This window comes from Netta rufina, assembly GCF_964035555.1.
Source record: "Netta rufina genome assembly, chromosome: 10".
In the NCBI taxonomy this organism is placed as follows: domain Eukaryota; kingdom Metazoa; phylum Chordata; class Aves; order Anseriformes; family Anatidae; genus Netta; species Netta rufina.
The window spans coordinates 1,691,298-1,709,125 of record NC_140133.1 but is presented as its reverse complement, the minus strand read 5'-3'; the positions used below and the strand labels follow the sequence as shown (position 1 = coordinate 1,709,125).

The 17,828-nt window shown below is 35.5% G+C and overlaps 1 protein-coding gene across 1 annotated transcript in view; it reads right to left on the bottom strand.

Moving 5' to 3' along the window:
• ERC2 (ELKS/RAB6-interacting/CAST family member 2) overlaps positions 1 to 17,828 on the bottom strand; it is a gene marked incomplete at both ends in the record, with an annotated part of 465,422 nt that overhangs the window by 313,290 nt on the left and 134,304 nt on the right. The window lies entirely within an intron of this gene.

Sequence of the window (17,828 nt, the reverse complement as noted above, 5' to 3'; positions counted from 1 at the left end):
TTTTGTGTGTGACTAACATCCTCCTGATTTGCTGTTACTACCTTCACCTCAACATTTACATTGTAGAAGTTTTAGTTTATAATTCTTAGGGGCATAACCCTGAATTCTGTACTACATCTCATCTCTTTTTGTATCACTCCAGAATTCAAGATCATCCAAATCTCCTCAGATCACTAGTGGCTCCAGCCTGTTTATCTCTGATAACTCAACTCATGAGTATGCTTCCAAACCTTGGCAAGCTATGTAATAAAAATATTAAGTGAGCTACACTGCAATATCAGGTCTTGAGAGGCTTCCACTGTAATTTCTACCAAACTGGGCTTTTCCTTCCATACTATCTAAACTGTTAGTCTATTATTATTTGCCAATATTTCATCCGGTTCTTGGATGAACCTCAATTTTCACTCACTCAGTAACTTCCATAATGATATGGCATCAAAAGCCTTACTAACATACAGCCTTACAGCTAGATAAAGCATAGCATATTTTCTTTGTCTACAGGATGAGCACTCCTATCAAAGAAAGATACTGTTTTAGTCTAATTTGACAGATTTCATAACCAAAAAGGGTGCACAATAGCCCTCTGGAAAAAAAAAATAAATAAATGAAAAGGTTTTTATGAGAGAGAGAATTATTATTATTTTTATTCCAAATTCAAACAAAGATATTCAGAATATGTTTTTACTTTAGTTACAAATAGATTTTTACTATTTTATTTTTTTAAGCTTGCTATCCAATCTGGGAATATAAGTGGTATAATTCTATTTTAAATCTTATGCTAGTACTGAAGCTGCAAACTTTGAGTTACTGTTTTGTTCCACAGTGAGTATCACTAGAATTCCTGCCTTTTGAATAGAATATGTTCAAAAGACTTTTATTAAAAATTTTTGTACTTGTAAGTATGTCTTTGAAATACTTCTAGAATTAAGTCTTCTAGGATTTTAACCCTTTGAACTGAGGTCATCCTTAAATATGAAGATATAAGTGACTACAAAAAAGATTTTGCTAATATGCCATAGAAAGTTATATACCTCACTGCAAGAAAGATGTATTTTTAAAAATTTAATGCTTAATCAGTCTTAATATTATTTTAGTCTATAGATTTATTAGTTATATATGTATATATATATATAGTATTTATATGTATATATACACACATATGTATGTGTAAACAAATATTACTGCTGAAAAAAATCAGAGCATACATAATTAAACACAGAAGTACAAGCTTTGCGAAAACAGATTTACGTCAGGGAAATGAAACCTGAGTATGAAAATTCATTTCCCAATCTCTGACAGTTGACATTAACATGGAGCCTTATAAATCTGCCTTTTAAGAAATTTCTGAAAATAAATATATAAATAAAACAAGTATCATTCCTCATCTGTTTTTCTTTTCCTGGAAAGCATTTTGAAAGTAATCTTTTTTTTTTTTCCAGACAGATTATTCTGCACATGGGTGAAATTCTGCTCCTTTTCCCAATCTCCTTAAAAGACTGAGAAACTAAAGACACGTTTCAAGAAACAGGAAAATGCCAGCACACAGAAGGAATCTTAATGTAAAGTCAGACATAGATTAAATACACAGGATCCTGTACTACACTAATGTAATTATATTTACCAGTACGTACATAGGCATATCACAATACTATCACGAACAGAAGCAAAAAATAATCAAACAAAAGAATCACCACCTTTCCAACCCTCAAAGTAAAAGAGGATATGTTAAAGAACTGCTAATATTTCTCTCTGTGGCTATCATAAACCTAGTGGCTTTCCCTAAATAGTCTCATGTAGTGACACACATTTCACACATTTCAAGTAAATGGCAAAATGCATAAGCACTTTGGTTTAAAATGTTTCAGAGGAATTAATTTCCAATAACTCCTTTAGTAAGGAAGTAAAGAGCTAGTAGTTATAAAATAAAACCAACCTTTTACAATTTTCTTAAATGTCAATCTACCTTAAGGCTACGTTACAAAAGCACATCCAGGGATGCACAGGTGTACCAGCCTCTTCAATTTTCACCTTTTTATGATAAACTTTTTTTTTTTTAGGCTTATCATTGCTGAAAATTAAATATAGCATGGGAAATTCAGCCTTTGTTCTTCCTTCCTGCATGTGTTATTAACTCAGTTACAATTCTGCAGCCTGCAAGTTGGCTTTCACAGATGCAATTAAGTGCCCTTGTAACTGAAACTTCCTAAACCCTTCTATTATTGATGCAAGAAGAAATATAACCCTCTCCCCTCATTCATCACTGAATTGCAAGATCTAACAAGAGTAAAGAAAATTAAAATTTTATTTGCTGGATGTTGTATATAGATGTGATTTTTCAATATTAGAAAAAAAATAAACCTGAGGAGAACAAGTAGTTTTTTTCATAGTAATAAAGTAGTTCCCATACTTAGTGTTTGTTGGTTTTTTTTTTAGCATATATGTAAGTTTTATATATAGATAGACACACAAATAAATATACTAGTTATTTCCATTTGCAGACATTTGCCCTGAAACTTTACCATTTGTTACACCTTCAGATGTCTATATTTCCATTTTGAACATCTTAATTACAAGAGTCTGTTCCAATATAAATGGGCATCATTATCCTAGGAACACATAAGTAAAAATTAACCTAAAAAGTAAGAGGTTTTGATCTTAATGTATGCATCCCTGATCAAAACACCTAAAAGTGCCCAAATGGATGGAGTTCTGGTAATCTCATTCTTTAATATAATCTATTACTTGGCATAAATAAAAAGGCTCTTCTTCAGCACAATTGCTGGTTACAATTAGTGACAGTAAAGGATGTATGTGTTATATACATATTTTTCCTGTGAAAAAGATAACATTAAGCAGACAGAGAATACAAAGAAGCACTTAAATAGACTCAAGGTCACATGTTATATAAATCATTAAGCCACTACAAATTAAAAGGCTTTGAAACAAGGACAGGATTCTGAGTTCGCAAGCAGTAGTCCTACAAAACAGAAATTCAGGTGGTAAATGGACATCATGTCTCAAAGCTCAATATACAGAACACAGCCCTTAAATAAACCTCTCCATGGTCAAGATTTCAAAACTGGGCTGCAATCCACAACACTAGCCTAAAATTTTCCCTATTTATTAAAAAAAAAAAAAAAAAAAAAATTACATAACTTCATGATTTCTCTTTCAACCATGTCACTGCTCAGCAACACAACCGTACGTCCCATGAAAAATTCTAGTCTCTTTCAGCTTTTAATAGCAGATACCTGATTATACCACTATAACAAATATCTTTGAACTGTTTAACTTACTAACAAAGTTAAAAGCAAAAATACCCAAATCCTAAATATGTAATTCATAAAGAAGCATATTTTCCTTAATTAATTTTCTCAAAGTTTACAATATCTGTACTAATTCTCTGTAACTAGATATGTTCTGGATCCATTCTCAGAGAATCTGTGTAGAATAAACATTTGAAACATCTTAAAGACTAAGTAAAACCATCTTTCTACTACGCTGCAAGGCAAATGATTTTTGAATGTTTTGCATTTTTATGCTAAGTAGTGCAGCTGCAATTCATAAAAAGCAATCAAGCTAATTTAAGTCAATCATGTCCAGGAGGTTCTCATCACTTGTATAAAAATGCTCTCACTCATTTTAAGGCTCTACCACAGCAAGAAGCTTTTTTTTTTTTTCTCCTCTAAATATTTGTAGGTTAAGTTCAGTCTGTATCTTACAGAACAAAGAAAATGAAATGTAAATCTTATGGAGTTTTACATTATCAAACTTATATGTCTCATCTGAGCAAAAACTTTGGTTGATAGTACCAATTTAACACAAATAGGATTTATTCCAATATAGTAACACTACTTTTAGTGTACATTGAGGCATCAGCTCAAAGGTAAAGTAAACTTCTTGCACTCAAAAGGCACAACTGTTACCCTCTAACGCATAATCTGGATTATATTACTGGGATCATAACATATGTTTTGAATTTATTATTTTGATTTATCAATATGGCATCACAGCTGCCATCATGAGTTCCCTCTCAGCTGCTACGTTTGACATTTTAAATGATGATGGTTTTTATTTTAAAATTTTGCATTAACCGTTGCCACTACATTTTAGACCCTTAAAACTATTATATCCATACAAGAACACTTTTCCCTTAGATTGGGGAAATCCAACATAATGGATCTGAATTCAGTTGTGATTCTTTGCCATGTGGCCAACCCCCATGGACACGTGACTGTAGACACTTCTCAGCCAACTCAAAAATAATGAAAGAAATAGAGCCTCTGAACTTCAAAGTATGCTCTGCCTTTATTTCTGTTCCTTATGAGATAGTTATGGGGCTCAGTACAGTAACTGGAGATGGAAGCAGGGAACCATATAACCAAGCCCTTCATGAAGAGATGAAGCCAGGCAGCACCAGGTTGACTTAAATTACTGTCATGGCTTCTTTTCAAGTTCAGTTGCTTGTCAAAACCATTTGTGCAGTGTTCCTACAGAAGCAAATAGGGAAAATGCAAAAAATATTGAAAAAATCCATCTACCAATAGTCCTGTAACTGACTAGGGTAAGGTTTGAAAAACAGTCTGGTCTTCAAATCTTAAAAACTGTATCTGTCTCAGTGGAGGAAGATAAGATTTAAATCCCTGAAACCATTTTCCTGTCATTTTTGGTCTACTGTCAAGACAAAGCTTTTTGTCCAATAGGAAGGATTTCCTTATTATTACAGATTACTATGTGGTTTTCAAGTACACTGAACTATTAAATAACTCATCAAATAATAATATAAGTTTTTCATCAAATGGCTTATCTTGGAATTGTAAAAGGATAATAATAATCCCTTGGAATTATGAGCAAATAATAATAATCAGAATTAATAACACATTGTAACTCAGAACTCATGTTCTAGAAATGCTTCTCTTGCAAGAGAACACAATCTCTCACAATGGCAAAACCAGTGCAATACAAAAACCATCTATATAACAGGAGGAGAACCTATGTTGGGGTTGTGGAGCCTGCCTCTGGGACTTGTGATATCACATCTGGAGCTCTGCATCCAGTTTGGACTGCCCATTATAAAACAAGACATTGAAATACCAGCATGAGCTGAGGCCTCACCTGGATGGCTCATGGGACTGGGGCACAAAAAGTACCAGGTCAAGCCCCAGGTCTTTGCACCCTGAAGAAAAGGACAAAGGAAAATCTCACTGCTGTCTTCAATTACTTAGAGGAAAGGGTAAGAACATAGAACCAGGCTCTTCTCAAGGATGCACTGGGAAGGAATGAGACAACCGGAACATGGAAATTCCACTGTGACAGGGAAACAACTATTTTAACCACAAGCTTGATGCCTAGAGAGGGCATGGAATCTCCATCCGTGATATTCAAAACTTAAAAGGAGCAAACCAGGCTTGGTCTGAACAAAAGCCTAGGCTAAACAACCCTCAGCGCTCCCTCCCAAGGTACATGATTCTATGAATCACCTGAAATTAAGCCTCAGGGTTTCAGGCTCACATATGTCCTACACTAAAACCACAGGCATGCTCACACTACACTCAGCACCACACCACACAAGAAGTTCCCACTGGGAGCAGAAGCAGCTGCCAACAGACCCTTCCTGAGGTCCTCCCCAAAGTCACAGAGGCAGACACGCAGCAACTAGGCTGCACAGAGTGTATGTGGGAAAAGTGCCTAAAATCCCAGCTGTCCTGTGATTTTGTTCATGAGGTAAGTGGTGAGAATTTATTGTATAACTGTTCTTTAACTATCCTTTCCGTGATGAATTTGAACACAGAAGGCCTTTCAAGGTCCCTGCTTGCCTAAGAAGCATTAGAACTTTACAAATCTGAAAAATTTAAATAGAGAGCTTGCCAGTAGCTAAAAAAGAAAAATACTTTAACAAAAATGATTAAGAATTATGCAACCCAACATGAACAATGGAGAATGTCAGGTTTCAAATAAAAGTTATCAGCAACACATCAAATAGACAACTTTTCTTGGAGACAATCAGTCCAGAATGTTGCAAAAGCCTAAACAAAATAAAAGACAGACTTCAGTTATAGACACATCTAAAATACAACCCCTCCCCACCCTCCCTCCAGAATTAGCATGTGATATGTTCAGTAATTTTTCATATTGGTATATGAAAAATTCATATAGTATATTGATATATACTATCACTGTATTTCCAGCTGATGTCCCTAGAAATTCTAGAAAACAATTAAAAAAAAGAGGACACCTGTTAATGAGCCCACATATTGAGAGTGTACTTAAAACACGTTTAAAGCATCAGACATTTTAAGTGGCCATGCAATCTGAAAGTTTCAGACTTCTACAAAACCAGACCTGTACACAGGGAAAACTAGGATAATCTTGTCCTTTCTCATGCTATCATGATAAATTGTATTCAGTCATTACTATTCATGTGCTTTGTTAGCCGACTATAAGCATTTTTCTCTCGTTAATTAACATATTCATTACAGTAATAACAGATTGATAAAATTCTAAAACAGATCAACCTTTTTCCAACTGAAGATTTAGTTCTGTTGAATATTTTGCCCAAGCCTTCCTTTCAACATTATAGTTTATCTAACTCACGTTTTTAAACATAGTTTACAGAATCACAGAATAGTGACCTCTGTCACTGTCAAAGACCCCTGGAGATCAACTAGTCCAATGCTCCTAGCCAAACCACTGCCACCTAGAGCAGGTTGCTCCCAGCTAGTTGCTCTGAATAAGTCCAAGAATGGAGACTCCACAGCCCTTCTGGGCAACCCTCAGCATAAAAAAGAAATTGTTGGTGTTTTTCTGTTTTGTTTTTTGTTTGTTTGTTTGTTTTATAATGTTTAAATAGAATTTCCTGTATTTAAATTTGCATTCATTTGTTCTCTCCTTTTAGTGGGTAACACTGAGTCTGGGTCCATCTTCCTGACACCATCCCATCAAGAATTTATCATATCCCGCCTTCTCTTCTTGACGTTATCCAGCTCCATCAGCCTCTCCTTACATGACAGATACTTCAAACTCTTAATCATCTTCATGGCCCTGCGTTGGACTTGCTCCAGTATGTCCGTATCATTCTCATATTCAGGAGGCCAGAAACGGACAGAATTCTCCAGATGTTGTCTCACTGGTGCTGAGTAGAGAGGAAGGATCAACTCCCATGGCCTGCTAGCTATGTTTTGTCTAACGCAATCCAGAATGCTGTTGGCTTTCTTTACTACAAGCACCCATTGCTGGCTCATGTTAACTTTGAGTCCATTGAACCCCCAAGGTCCTTTTCTTTGCCAAGTTGCTTTCCAGACTGTTCTCCCTGACTGTGTGCTAATGCATGGGGTTACTTCTTCCCAGGTGCAAGAATTTCTACTTCCTTGTGCTGAACTTCATGAGATTCCCATTAGCTCAGCTCAGAGGTCCCTCTGAATGGCAGCACACCCACATGGGTCTAGCAGCTGCTTCCCTTCATTTTGTATCATCTTCAGGCTTGTTGAGTTTGCATTCTGCCCCATCACCAAGGTTGTTAATGAGGGTGTTAAATAGTACTGGACCCATTCCTACCCATCAGGGGCCCAGATTTTCCCTACTCTTTTGTTGTTTGCTGATGCACCTAGAAAAACATTTTATCTTGCCCTTCAATGTCCCTCGCTATAATTAAAGTCCAGATGTGCTCTGGCTTTTTTTACCCCTATACCAGCTCAAACAATGTCTCTATATACTTCACAGGTCAATTGTCCCTGCTCCCATCTTCTGTATCATTCCTTCTTATTTAGCTTGATAATTAGAAGAGCAGAAGAGCTGATTTCAATTATGCAAAAATAATCATTTATTAAAAAAAAAAAAAAAGCCATATTGTACCAAAGCATTCTTATAACAGTTCCTGAAAGCATTCATTGTCCAGGAAGAAAATGCGTAAGTTATGCTTATCCTCTCTCTAGGTATGCAACAGACCTCTTCAAAATTTATGACAGAAGATGACAGCATAGTCAGCTAGCTCACTGCCAAGCCACTAGTATACAGAATCATGCTGGAAGAGAAAAAGATGACAGAGGCATTGGCAATGAAGACAGGCCTAAACTTTTGTGTGGGTCATAGATCAACATAGCTGCAGGACTGGGCAACAACCATGAGTTACCAATGTATATGAGTCTAGGTCAAGTCTGGCAAAGATTTCCCGATTTAAACTTAGTTTATTTGGTCCAATGGCACTGCTCCTAGAAACAGAGGGCAGGTTGACCACACGTGTCTGTCTGTATTTGTGACCTGACACTTGGCAGGATAAACTTCATTATGTTTATGGTTATGCTTAGGAAAACTACTCTCAATTATTTCCAGTCTGTTGCAAACATAAACCTACAAGCTATATTAAATATGTACTATTGTATTTACCACAACTTTATGAAATCATGCATAAAATCCTAAAATGGGATAAAAGAAAGGCAACTTCTCAACATTTTTTGTTTTCAATTTCTGGCAACATTTCAAAATAAACAAGGAAGCAAACCAATCCTTATATTGAAAGGTCAGCCAGGACCTTATTTTCAGGATAAATAAAGCCAGCTTAAAAAAATATTCAGATGCACATTCAGAGTGTCATATTCAGAGAAACACAATTTTATCTTGTATCGGCTATGGCTGCAGAAAAACGAAATAGCTCCTCAATAGAATATCTTGGTAAGTATCCATACATGTTAATGAAGAAAACTGATTTTTTTCCAGCCAGAGTAAAATTTACAGTTGCCTCAAAAAATGAAATAAATTGTAATGAAAAAGATAATTTTATTCCAATTCAAATAATACAGACCTGATTAGGCATTGAAGAGAATTTTGGATACAATCTTATTTTCTTACCCTCTAATCTCAAGAACTTTACTGCTTCTGTTATAAAGGAGAAAAGTTTAGTTTTAATCATTTGAAGATAGAAGAGAATGCTGAAGTATAGCAATATGCAAAATAAATGTTCTGTTTGAAATTCAGTGTAATGCATGGTCCAGTAAAAGACTGTGCACTATGTTATGTCCTGAAATGTGTAAAGGAAACATAAAGCATAGTCTGGAGATCAAATATATCCAAGCACTTTTTCCTCCACAGTTTCATTCCTTGTCCTGTAAGGACATTTTGTCATTATTTTCACATGATTTTACTGTGTATCTAAATTTAAAGATGAAGACGAACCTCCACACAAATCTTTATACTAGTAATCTATCTCCCATGCAAGCCCTGTGGGAACCACAGAATCACTTGTGTTAGACTGAATATAGCAAGCAGGCATCAGGAACACTTTGTGGAAATACAAAGAAAAACAATCTTAGTAATTTCTATTAGTACTGGTAGCAATTTCTACCAGTACTAATACTGGTAAAGAAATTTTCTCCTTACTTCTTTATTATTTATCCCAAGTTTAAAGACAATATTAGTGCCCTCAGCAATGAATATTTCTAGTGCAGTGTTCCTCCAAATTTACTATTGAAAAATACTAACAATGTTTTATAAAAGAAGTAACCTTCTCCTGTCTTATTGCAAATGTTTTAAATTCAACCACAGACAACAGACATGCTTGGGAAATAGAAAAATACTATTTATGCAATGGATTATGAATACATAGAAATAGAGAGAGATATAATATACTATTTTTCATTTCTACTAGGTATTATTGGAAAACAGCTATAATATTTATGAATAGCAGTATAATCAATTCCAGAATCCAGTGTTGCTCTGATGGTATTCAGAACAATGAGTAAATGACACAGTATAAAAGTAATTAAACTAATAAAAAGTATTTTAAGTATTTTCTTGGCACTTTGACAGTTTAAACAGTTTAAAAGGGAAAATAAGAATGCAGCAAACATGATCCAGAACTGTTTTTATTTACAAGCTCCTCAGTCCTTCCCACCCAATACCAATCTTGTGCCTGAATTCACAATGTAGGGCAGCTGGAAGAAAGTAATATTTAAAGATAAGGAACAGCTGTTATGCTTGTCTGACCTGAGGAAGAATTTGAAGGACAAAAGCAGAAGGACATGAGAAAGAAAATAATCCTCATAAATCCAGTATTTGCAGAATAGTTTGAACCTATTTCTAGCCAGTTCTGGTAATAGTATCTGACATGCACCTTGCTTGCATCAAACATACTTCCAACTACAAGAAGTAGAAGGGAAGCTAGTAAAGGCAACAATCATTCACAGTCCATATATGAATAGCTATAAAAACAGCCTGTTTTAAAGGAAAATCATTACTGACCTTCAGAAACAATATCAAGAACACATATTACAAGATGTCAGAATTAAGGTTTGCCTCTGCAAATCTAGTTTCACCCCTTATGTTAAGCTAGACAGCCACAGAATTCCTGCAGAAACAGAAACCAAAACATTCTCATCCATTTTATTCAATCTTCTGATCTCCTTTCCAATCCAACTTTACACTAGTACCAACATTTTCAAAACTTCTCAAATACTTGCCTTCTAACTCCCTGGTTTTATCACGTTGCAGGTTATTGCTACAATACTTAAGTACATTTTTAAACATAGCACAACTCACAGCCTTAAAGGACATTTAAGCAGCTCTCTCCACCAGCCCTGATGTTCTTGTCCCAGAGCTCTTCAGCAGTAATATCTTCTGTGATCCATGCTCTTTTTTTCATTCATGTACATTTGATTCTGTAGAACTTTGATTCTTGACTTTCTTCAAGTTTTAGAGTATTTATACCGGGGAAAGTCTACCATTTACCTTCTTATTCCTTCATCAAATGCATCAGAAATATTTATTTGCATTTTTAAAAAACTATTTTTCCCACTTCCCTAAATCATTTTCTTCTAGCATAGTATTGTTTGCACCTTCTGTAAAAACTCAGAAAACTATCACTGAAAATATTCGCAGTTACTATTAAAAATATTTCAAAACAGAGAGACAGGTCTGAGGCAAAGAATATACAGTGTAAATTCATCAGGATGCATGTAGACTCCTTAAAAAAATAACAGCTGTTGGAATACATACAGGTGGCAAAAGTATGGTTATATAAAAACAAGAAACCTACAATATATGGTATTTGTAATAGCATCAGCAAATCTTGACATGCTCATGACTTTATATCCCAACATTTCCTTCTGAAAAATATGGAAAGGAACATTGAGGAAAAGATATAAATTATGCAAGTAAATTGATCTATGTGAAAAATTGTACACGTTCAACACAAGTGCAGAGGGAGCAATTCAAAGACTTTCTTCTTTATATTTCACAGAACAGATAATTAAAAGCAATTGTGCAGATTCAAGTTACTTAGTGGCACAAAATGGTGTATCTTTAAAAAAAAAAGTATTACTACATTAGTAATTATTGCATAGAAATAATGCAACTCTTGCTATAGCAGTGAAAAGGTAGATGATTCTGCAGGGGAACTGCAAATGCAAAGGATTTGTGGGAAGAGCAAAAATTTAAATTACAATGCCACAACATTAAAATTATCACTGGAAAAAAATCAAAGAATCAAACAAATTGGAAGTGACATCTCCCACTGATGCAACAATGCATCAAGTGCAACAGTCAGCTGACTCAAGAGTTCACAAATATTGTTACCAATTGACCATTGACCAAAGAGCTAAAACGAACATTTTTCAAAGGAAAGAGATGATTTCACAACTTTGTTACAATTGCTTTTTATGTAGTCAAGTCCAACAAATGCTAATTAGCATTCTGCCTTTAAGAACATCTTGCATTTTAATTAAATTCCCAGCCTTCTTATTAACTACAGCTCTATTAAGAAATTGCTCTAAGGATGCTAATATTCTTATTTAACTAGGTGCTATCATGCATAGTAGTTGTTTAGTCCGGCTTCTTTTCAGGTGCGAGACTGCTATTTTCATGGCTCACCATGCAAAACAGCAACTTCTCCATGCAACAACTGGAAACTACAATGATTACTTCCACACGTCTGTGCCAGCCAGTCCACAAGGATTTTTAGTTATTGAAGCCTTAAGGCTACACAACCTAACTACCGTGACTACAGGAGATCTGTAAAGTACCAAATCTACTTCAGAAAGAATTTTTTTGCCACACATGTATTATCCTCGACTTGTATAATTGAAACAATGCATTTATGTCTTGATTTCTGTCTTCCAGTTTATAAAATGAAAAAAAAAAAAAAAAAAAGGTTTCGCTTTAATGGAGACTAAAAATGGAAGCAAAAAAAAATGGAATTCCATTAAGTTTACCACACCAGCTAGTTGAAAATACACCAAATAGGAATTGAATCAAATTATTCAGGAGAAAGTACAACTGCTGTTTTTTTTGTTGTTGTTGTTTGTTTTTCAGAAAATATTTTGCAAATACCTTTTACATATAACAACGACAAATCTTTAAAAAGTTCTCATTCTTAGTCTGCATTACTTGTTGATTTTAAGAGTGGAAAGTACTAGCGAAATGTGAAGTATTATGTAATCATTTTACGCCATCACTTGGGACATTAAGTGTGTAATTTCTGTTTGCCTTAGTTGATCTTATTTAGCAGTTTTCCTAAATACTAGCTGTGACACCATTGATCTTTCACAGACTTAGATTCTTACTTTCATTTTCCACAATGATACCAAGACTCAGGGATTTCTTTCCTTTTAAACGTTAAAAATAAAAAAATAAAAAAGTCACTAGTAAGAAGGTATTATTTAAAATTGTGTCAAGAAAAGAATCCAGTCATTTGAGGTCAACTGACAGTAAGAGCATCTCTATTCAAATGAGCCCTACCTTCTTTTATGAATCACTGCTTGTGCTGCAAGCATGATTTTTCTTCTGCAGAGACAGAGGACAGACAGAGAATGCATCTTTGCACCCAGCACAGGCTTGAGTTATGGGGTTAAAAGCAATACAGGTTGTGAGCTCAGAACTCTGTTACCTATGTTAGGAAGAGCAAATCTCTTCAGTGAAGAAGAATGTTCCCAAACTGAATCACTGATACAACAGAGGCAGTTTGCAGTCTCTGGCATTTAGCCCCAGCACACAGTACGCCACACTACATCACCACTTTGCATTCTTAACTTTACTTCTACACTTTACTTCTACATGCTTTTGCATCTCCTGCACCTCTGAAGTGGAACCTTCTGATTTTACTCCTAATCACATTGCTAGGACAATTACTTTGTTTCAAAGTTCTATTCAAACCTCTATTTAAATATAGCAGATTGCAAACCTAAGCTCTCTTTTAGTTCAACTCTTTCAATTTATTGCCTTGCCACTATGCTCTTCTCTCACATTCTAAGCTGTCACAGGAGCCCACAGAATGTGAAAACTGCATAAAAAGTGAAAATACTGGCAAATGCCACTTGAGATAAAATGTAATCTGAAATACACAACACTCCATCAAGAAAGCTGTGAACAGCTGCAATGACAGAGAGAGTAAATGGTACATAAGCCTCCAGAATAGTGCTTTTTACAGCAGTTGATCTTTCTTTTGCATGAAAGACAAATTTACCAGAACAATACAGTGGCAGTACAACAAAGAGACCATGCTGAATTATCTGGCACAGCCTGATTTGAGACAAGAAAAATCACAAAACAATAGAAAAATACAATTTCAAAGTAAAACTGTTGGAAAAATACAAGCACAAGAGTGAAATAACCTTAGTTATACCATTATTATTGCAAAACTAAAAACGGATTTACATTTCAAGTGATATCAAATATCAGCATTGTAACAAAGTAAAACAAAGGGGTTGCAGCTTTGCTCCAAGTATTTTGTGCTGTCCGCATTTATTTGCTCTTTTTGCAAAGAACTGCCAAGAAGTCAATCATTTCACAGCCTTTCTCTATAAAGATTTGTTTAAAAGAAAAATAAAACAGATTGCAGTAAATATCTACCATAATCACCTTTCCTCTTATTTTTTATTGTTTTCTGTATAAATACTGTATGCTCAGACTTAACCTATCTTTGTCCATTGGTAAGACTATGCTTAGTTTACAAGATTTCTTTGTAGACATTTACAGGTGTCAGTTCATTAACCTTCACACAGCACACCTACCAGCTTATGCACAGGTTATCTAAAGTAATGATACACTAAAGTGCTACGTTTGTGTCACAAGTGGATATGAAATTAATGTTTTTCTCCACTGAGCTACAATGCTGAATGTATTTGCATCAACTTACATCTTTCTTTTTTTCCTGATAAGAGCAGCAGTTGCTAAGAGATAAGAGTACCAATTGCTGATAAAAGGCAAATATAGTATAAAACTGTACTATCTTCCTCTTCTTGAAGTATACAAATAATAGCCTCATGTCTTTAAAGCAAAAAGGATTTTTGCTGTTGAATCTCTTTCCCACTTCAGTAGCAGCAAAAGGCTTCATTTTAAAAGTTAACATATATAGCTTTTCCACAATGGTGAAGAAAATCTCCACAAGTCTAATATTCTTCCTTTTCTCAATTCTCTGTTGAATACAGTGACATTTTCAGTGTTCTGTAGCTGAAGTAGCCCAACCTTGGCTCATTTTTATCCGACCTCAGGGTTTTCACATCATTAATAAAGACAGAATCAAAACAAAGGCTATATACATTAGGGTAGAAAAAGTTTGCATAGTTTGGAACTATTACCATATATACACATAAAATGGAACAAAATGAAACACACGTAGCAGAGGTGAACCTTCTAAGGACTGACTCCAAACTTTTCTCCTAATGGCAATAAACCACTTTCAGACCTCCCAACTCTGGCCACCATGATAGTTATTGCTTTACAGGATTATATCTTTTTTTTTTTTTCAGCTGTCAATAAAAACTTCAAATGATAGCTTTTTAACTCAAATAAAACTATAAAAAAAACACTGACATCACTAAGATAATAGAAACACCGAACAAAAAGCACATCTTATTTCGATCTACATTCAGCTTATTTACTGTTGGTTTTAAATTTTCTCTCAACATGTGACAAAACACCATTGTATCTGAAATGCCATTGCCCAAATATCATTATCTATACTCAAAAATATCAAGATGTCCCCTTATTTCTGATGGTGTATTATAGTAAATATATGTAGATCAACGTAGTAAATAGCTATACTAGTCATGCTAGTAGTTGACATTCTACAGAGCCTAAGGATCATTATATCTCTGCTTGCACTTCATCTCTCACTGTTGAAACAAACTCATTATGAGCTCAAGTTTAAACTATACTTGAAGTAATTTTCTGAGTCAATTTAGCTGCCATCATGAAAATTCCAGACTTGAAACAATAAAACAAATGTATTTTACTGAATAACAAACACTGATAAAATTCAACAACAACAAAAATAGAACTAATGAACTTCCAGGGACACTTGAACTGCACGTAATAATAATATATACCAACAGATTTCTAAGTGATATGCCTATGCTGCCTTTCACAGGCACCTAGACAGGCTGGAGAAAAGGGCTGATAAGAACCTCACGCAGTTCAGCAAACAAAAATGCCAAGTCCTGCACCTTGGGAGGAAAAAAAACATGCACCAGGATGCGCTGGTTCTACCTCCACCGAAAGTAGCCTTGCAGAAAAGGGGCTCGGGGTCCTGCTGGACTGACACTTGACCAGGAGCCAGTAATGGTTCACCTCCTAGTGAAGCCACCCCTGGAGTATTGTGTGGAGTATTGTGGCCAGTTCTGGGCTTCTCAGTACCAGAACAAAACAAAACAAAACACAGATAGGGACATATTGGATACAGTTCAGCAAGGGGCCACAAAAGGATTAAGGGATTAATTAAGGGATTGAAGCGACTCATATGAGAGTTCTGGGGCTGTTTTGCCTACAGAAGAGAAAGCTCAGGGGAGATCTTATCAATGTGTACAAATACCTGAAGGGAGAATATAAAGAGGATGAAGCCATGCTCTTTTCTGCAGTATCCAGTGCCAAGACAAAAAGCTGTAAGCACACTGAACCACAAGGGATTCTTCTGAATACAAGGAAATACTTTTTTTTAGAGTGGCTGAGTACTGAAACAGGTTGCCCAGAGAGGTTGTAGAGTCTCCATCCTTGGAGATACTCAAAAGCCACCTGGACACAGTCCTGGGGACCACAGGTAGCCCTGCCTGAGCAGGAGGATTGGGCAAATATGACCTCCAGTCACATGTTATTGCATCATATGCAGTTACTGTATCCAAAATCTGAAGGTAGCCTTACAGTACCATTATTAAGCTAAATAATAAATGCTTATTATGAAGTAAATAGGAACCCATTGAAGATTTATTTTAATACAGGATTTACTGATTTAATTACTACAAGGTGATTACAAAGTAATCCTGATTAGGCAGGGAGCCAACACTTCATCTACCAATACTTTAGCTCAGGATTAGAACTGACCCTCGATGGTTACTTTTACCTCTGAAAAGAAACCCTTCAAGGCAGATCATGACCTTGGTTTAGGACAGCATAAAATTCTACAGTGATAATTAACAAAATTCTGCAAATAGAAGACTTAGGCATGCAGAAAGAAAGGAGTGTGGCTTAATACAGGCCAAAACATTATTAACTTTACTCATCTGGGATCTACAAACAATAGCTTGCACAGTACAGAATTCCTGCCATAATGGTTTCCACCTGCTGGAGGGCTGCCACTCACCTCCACACCTCCCTGCACTGCTGTCTCATCTGCTTCTGGAACACATTGTCCTCCCTTTAGATAAGTAAGACCTGATGACTAGAGACACAAGATTCAGTTGCTCTAAGCAGACACAATCTTTTCCTAATTCTACATTGCAGAGAGCTAAACCTGCTATGCCCAGAGTCAGTGCTGGGTTACCACCATAAAACATTCTAGGTACTAGTTTACTCAACTTCAAACCTAGGTCTCAGAGAGTGCTCAGATTGTAAAATAGTATTTTTATTCTTCATCTACTTACACACAGCCAAATGTAGCATTTTCCACAAAGATTCACAAGAAAGATAAACATTCCCTCTACTCCACCAGAATTCTCCAAACTAAAGATTACATGGAAATGTAGAAGCTCCTTTTGAAAGATAGGATATTTATAGGTACTGAAGAAAACCCACTCTTGAGTTATATGAAGCTGATAGTTGTGAAATAGTTACCAAAAAGACTGACCATAAAACTAACAGCAGGTATAAAAAGGAGTTTGGAAAAGTTTTACTAGATCTACACCATTCTGAAATTTCCTGTCTTGCTACATCACATTTAATTTGCACAGGATGCTCTCGGAGTTGTAATTCTAGATCATTTCTGTTTCTCATGGTAAAATTATTAATTTTCATATGTTTCACAATACAACTCAGTAACAGGAAAATGCAGTCTGAAGGCATGAATTTGCTAACTGTAATGAACAAAGGAAAAAAATATATATAATTTTTATTGCAAGGTGTTGGCCCACTGACCAGTCAAAAGATATGAAAGGCAAATAAGCAGGCAACAGAAATAAGGGAAGAAAGTAGGAATTTCCACACCAAATAAGAAAAAGTGCAAGCAGCTCAAAGAGCCTGTTTTCAACCATCTCTTAGCTAATACTGTGCCTCAAATTTTGGGCATCCAGTGAATGGGCTATGGCCCTATGAAATAATTTTTAGTGAGGTGCCTTCTTAAGTTTATGTTAAGGGTGTGGTCTTTCTCTTTTCATCTATATGGTGATAAGCAGGGACTTTGGCTACAGGAGCAGATGCAGCCATCTACAAATTCAGGCTGTTGTCCACCTTTTGTGCTGCTCAGGGCTCCAGCACATGTCTATACGATGCCCATAGTTTAACAGAATCTCTCTCCAATAAACCACATAACCAGTCTGGAAGTTGTAAAGCAATAGTTTGTGGGGAAAAGACATTCTGGCAATCACTTTTAACCAGAAGAACTCCCTAAGAACACAGAGGGATGGTAAAGAATG